We start from the raw sequence: 6034 nt of genomic DNA, 5'->3' as shown, positions 1-6034 counted from the left end.
GATTTCAACCGAGGCAAATCTCGCGGAGAGGAAACACCGAAACGTTCCCAAACGTTTTCCTCCAACTGTTATTATAATTATCCCGACTGTTAAATCGTCAAAAAAAAAAAAAAGAAAGAAAAATTTATACACGAATAAAATTTCGTATCGCTTTAACTCCCTTTTCTGAATCTCCTGTACAAAATCTTCGAATTTCTGATACCCTGACGAACCCAACTTACGTCACAAACAATCACAAATCAAAAACAAGAATCTCCTCTCATCACTTGTTCTCCCGAAATGAAAAATAAAACGACCAGATATCGTATCGTACCCAAACGAATCTCCATCTCCATCAGATGCACAGAATCGAGTGACCTTATCGGAGAAAAATCACGGAGCGGCCGGGATCCGCGTTAACCGCGTCCTCCTCAGAGAGTCGGCAGGATGCGGCGGTCGTCCTTCCGTGGTAAATTAACCGGGAAACCCGAATAGCGAGGCAGAGGGGGCAGGTTGTGCCGGGACTATTTGCGATGAAACGCGAGTCATGGGCAAGGCTCGTTAGAGTTTCGTCGCTCCCTCGTTACGCGCCGTCACGGAGAATCGCAAAGGGACTCTCTCTCTCTCTCGTTTTTCTCTTTGGACCACGGCAGGAACAACATCGCAGCCGCCCGACCCCGGAAACGTCCGATCTGTCCATTTCCAACCCCGCTCTCTCTCCCTACTCTCGAGCGTCGTGCGTCGCTCATTACCAGCGGACGGAACAAAAGGCGACCCTCTCCGCCCGACGAGTTCTTTCCCGGAGTGGAGTGGAGTGGAGTGGAGAGGGGAGGAGGATATCCTCGCCACCTTGATCCCGTATCCGTGCACGGAACGTCCGTCTGGCCGGCCTGTTCTCCCGTGTCGACCACCAGCGGAGAATTTCCAGGTTCACAGGGCAGAATCTCCTTCTTCATTAACGGTGACCGGTTGGAATCTTGGGAACGTATTTGTCCCCCTTCGTGTCGCTGAAGGGATGCGTAACGTTTGGCGGTTCTGAGCTGAGATAAGCTGAGAATGGGCGCTTCAACGAAGGAGGAGAAGGATTAAGGGGAGTTTGTAGGGAAAGAACAGTTGGAATAACTTTTGAAGTTAAGGGATATTTTTGCTTCCTTCGTCTTTTGCGAATTTTTTTCTTTTTTGGAATATATTTTAGCTGATCTATCGCGCGTTTCTGTCGTGTGAGTGTTTCGAATGAAAATGTCAATGATTAAATTAGGGATCCCTGAACGCTCGAAGCGTGTTCCTTTTCGTAATATATCGGGACAAATATTGCTGTATTTTCTATATTTATTTCGAATTTTTTATACCTCGATATATTTGTCTTTAAAATTTCGCTCGTCAAAAGATCGAGGCTGTATTAACTTGATTAAGGCTATTTGATCTTGTGACTTAGACTCGGAGAAACTGATTGATTAAACGAAAGTTTCTATTGTTAAAGTAAACCGAAATCTCGCCGACTCGCGACCAACCTGTACCTACCCTCCCGAGCTCCAACGAAATTTTTAATTACCACGCTCCACTCGAGATAAAAATTTTTCAGTCAACAGCTTCAAAGGTAAAATTTGATTAATTACGCGACACGGTTCGATTAGTCGGGGCCATTGATTGGTTTATATATTATATATATAGCAGCTCGTTATTAAGTTCAACGCAGAGATTGTCGAAAACGGAGAGGGAAAGGATACAATTATATATATGTATTAATTTTTTATTGAAATTTTTATTGAAAGTAAATGGAAATGCCTGATTGATCGATTGAGTAATTTGAACGTGAATTCCGTGGATTTGATAAATGAATTGATCGGTATTTCAAAACAAAACTGACTTTTTAAAAAAAAGAAAAAAGAAAAACAACTCTGAGAACTTAACTTGTTAAAATAGTAGAACAAACTCGGCGATTGAATAACGAAATGAAAGTTCTCGAGGTGCATCGCATTGTTTTTCAAGTGAATTCTTAAAATTATCCATTATAAAAAAAAGATACAAATTTCTCCCAAGTATAAAACAACAATTCTTCGGTACATAATCCTTGTATAATCGAGAATTTGAAATGTTTGCTAAATTAATGAACATATATATTTCTTTGAATGATTAATTATCGACATTAAATCGACATCGTGATGATATTTACAAATTTGAGGAAATGATTTCTTTTATTTCGCGGGATACGAAGGGTACTATTTTCTGGTCAATCTGAGAGGAATCGATGGGAAAATTTCGAGGTGTCTGGTCGTTCACACAGCGCGAACCTAATGAAATTGACCGTGATACTGTGCGAGCAGAGGCGCTCCTTTGATTTTAGGACCGGTAGTCAAGGGAAGTGGTGGCCGAAGGGTCGTGGTAATGTTGCGAACGAGGGTGAATCCCGGTAGAGAAAGGGTGGAAGTAACTGTTTCTCTAATTATCTATCACTGAGTACGTTTCTTTTTTAACGTACGTACAAATAATAATCCGTTCTTTTCGTTGTCTTTCTTTTTTTTACGCGATCCTCTAAAATGATCCTCGAAAAAAGAGAGAGAATATTAAACGCGAAACATTTTAAATTTGATCATCCCTTATTAATTTGGATGTAAATTATATTCGCATAAATTGAATGGAATACGATCGATACATGGCGGTATAAAAATTCACAGATAATTTAATAGTGAAAAGCAAACAAAAACCGATGATACGATTTCAAACGAATTTCCATAAGATGAATATTTCCTTTTTCACGTATTATTTATACACGTGCATAATTGCTTTCCCTTTCGTTTCCCGCGAATATTTTCCGTTTTCGCTTTGCGCAACAATTTTCACAATAATCACTTGTCGTGTACGTGTATGACGTCCAATATCACTTCTGCTAATTGAATTTTTACAAATTCAATGTTGACGCGTTCCATTAAAATTTATCGAACCGAATGAAACGCTATTTAAATCGAGAAGTAATAACTGAGATGCTTCGCTCGTTTTCGTTCGCTGCATTTTGTTTATCGTTTATCGTGAAAAGGGAAAAATTATATTTGGGGTAAAAAAAAAAAAAAGAAAAATATGTAAAAGTATTTTGAAAAGTAATTCTTTTTTTTTCATTTCTATAGGAAATTTCCTATATCATTACATCTTTTTCTTCTTTTTGTTATTTATAAATTAATACTCGAATAATGCTGTTAATTATTCTGTTAATGAAATTTTCCAATGATTGGATAATCGATTGCTTCGTTAATCAGTGTTCTGTAGTCGTAGATCTACTACTAGTACCTTGCACTTGTACAATTCCACTAATAATATTACTTCCACAAGAGAGATTGCAGAAAATGGATTAAAGAAGAAAATGTGATAATACCAACCCCAATTGAATCGATTCTAGTACATAAAATACATTTTCCATTACTTAACAATCTTTTCTTTGTGTCAAAAACATCACGTATACGCTTAATTAATCAATATTTAACTCTTTGCACATATAAATTATTTTCCTAATTTATTCTCTGATTTTATTTTCTAAATTGTTTCATTAATTTCAGGAAGAATGAAGGAGATGACTAAAAAATTTATACCTTTTCTCACTTCGAAGATATATCGATATCATTTAAAAGAAAAATTTATATCCTCGCGTTCTTTTCTCTCGTTCAATCACTTAGAAGCATCATTGACATCTTATTACTTTAAAAAAAAAAAGAAAAATTTTTACTGAAGTCTTTATACACTTCATCCTTCATAAACACATCTTTCGTTCTTTTTTTATAATCTAAAAGTAAAGATCACATCGACATCTTTGGTTTGATAAAAAAGAAAAAAATTTACAAATTTCTCTTTCTATCTCTCTCATTTCACCCAACCAAAAGACAAAAATCTTTACTCCTATCCTACACTCCATCTTTCACTCTTCGCGCTCTTTGATAAACGCATCTTCGATTATTTTAAAAAGAACAAATTTACGAATCTTACCCACTCCATCCTACAGATATTCCCCGAATTCCAATGATTCGTTCTGCTTATCGTCTCACGATAAATATAGGAAGAAACGAACGACCAGGCGGAAAATGATTCCACGATACAATTCCTTCCTCTAATTTTTTATCAGGGGACGAAGCGGCGCACGAGAGACCGCGTTCGTTTTCCATTTGGGGGAGATGGAAGGTGTCCTGGCCGGCGGCGGCGGCTGCGGGACGTAGTAATGAAATTGGCCGGACGAGCGACCAACAACGCGGGGGTGGGGGGTGTCCCTTTGATTTCAGGGGCGAACGAGGGAAGCGGGTTGGATAAAAGGAGCCCCAAGATAACTCGGGGCCGAACGAGGGTAAATTCGGTGGGCGAGAGATGGAGGGGTTGTGGAATGGAAAAGAGAGAAGGGGGAGAAAGGTGGCTGGGAGAAATTTCGGTTGCGCGCGCGATTCACTCGTAATTCCACGCGTGCCCACTTGAGATAACTCTTGTTAAGCAAGCATTAATGGGGCGCCCCCATCCGGTCGAATGGCGCTGGAGAAACGCCGATAACCGCGTTCACAATCCTTCCAGACGGGTGAAGATGCTCCACCACTCCTCTCGCTGCGTTCGTTCCCAACCGTTCCAGCCGCCACCCTATCTCTTCTATATAACCCTGTCCTCTGATAAATCCCGCCACCCGAAAATCATCTCGATACAATCTCTGGAAAATTTCCTGTACAGGTTATATCGTTGCACGAGTCGCGCGATCTCGATCTCGAGAGAGCGTTCCGCGTTTGAAGTCGCGTCTAGTCGCTTTCGATATTACGTATGCCCGTGCATAACGCGAGGAGAGATAGGTTCCTCGGACGAGAGGCGGTCCTTCAAACTCGATAAAAGATCGATGCGAGGAAGGGAAAGTTTGAAGTCGTCGTTGAAAGACTCGGCGAGATTGAATTTCTACGTAAGAGTGTGAAATGGAAATAACGAATGGAGAAATAGTTATCAATCGAACGATAAAAAAAAGAAAGAAAGAAAGAAAATCTAGAAAAACTGCTCGTCCGTGTGAGGAAATTGCAGAGAGTTTTTCGGGCAACGAGAGATTCGCCCTCTCGTTTCCATCCCTCCTTCGTTTACGACGCGTTGATCACATATCCCGTTGATCGGTCCGCAATTGAATTCGACTTATCGCTCAAGAAGAAGGGAAAAAGAAGGGGGGAGGAGGAATCGAAGGGAAGTTGAGAAGTTTTTCTCCCCGACCTTTTTCCCTCTGTGCTCTATCCTCGGGGGGATTGTTCTTAAAATTAGTTGGCATGGCGTGATACACGGCGCTGGCTCATTTCACGTCCAACTCTTCTCCATCCGATCGACAACGGGACTTTAAATCGACTTTCATCCTTCTATCTCTCTTGGCTCTTGGACCGAAAGGAAGGACGCACGTATCTTTAACTTTCTTTCTAATTACACCAATTAATTTTCCTTCTGTTGGGACGGAGGAGGACGGATGTACCGCTCGTCGAGTAATCTTTATTGAATGAATAATTCAAAGAGACTATGCATTTTTTTTTGTAAGAAACGTAAGAAAGTTGAAAGATTAAGAATCGAGATGGTTACTTTCCTGAAAAAATATTATTCTTTAAACACGAAGCAAGTCGAGAGATCTTTCTCTCGCAAGAACGACAATAAAGAGAGAGAGATTCTCCAATATCGGCCGTTTTCACCCGGTTGAAAAAATCCGATATTTGGCAACATAGGGAAACGAAACACGCCTGATTCTTTATCTATCAATTTTCCCTCCCAGAAACTAAAGGGAAGCCCGATTTATCCGCGCATTGGCAGATATCCCCGCCGATCCTCCCGCAATATCCACCCCTCGATCGTGAAACAGTTTTCGGTCTTCGCTCGGCGGAGAACAACGCGAAAAACGGGGGCGGTGACGGCAATTTAGCGTTGCTTGCTTGTCACTGGTTAGCAGCTGCAAAGTCAGCCGGCAGGGGATGGGGCTGGCTCGCTGGACCGACCTCGTCGTCGTCGATCGCGCCTATCGCGGCGAAACAATCAGGGTGGCGTAAACGTTCGATCCCGAAACAATAAACGCGGCCTGGCC

This window comes from Apis cerana, linkage group LG4, assembly GCF_029169275.1.
Source record: "Apis cerana isolate GH-2021 linkage group LG4, AcerK_1.0, whole genome shotgun sequence".
Taxonomy (NCBI): domain Eukaryota; kingdom Metazoa; phylum Arthropoda; class Insecta; order Hymenoptera; family Apidae; genus Apis; species Apis cerana.
Note: the sequence above shows the minus strand (reverse complement) of the source record.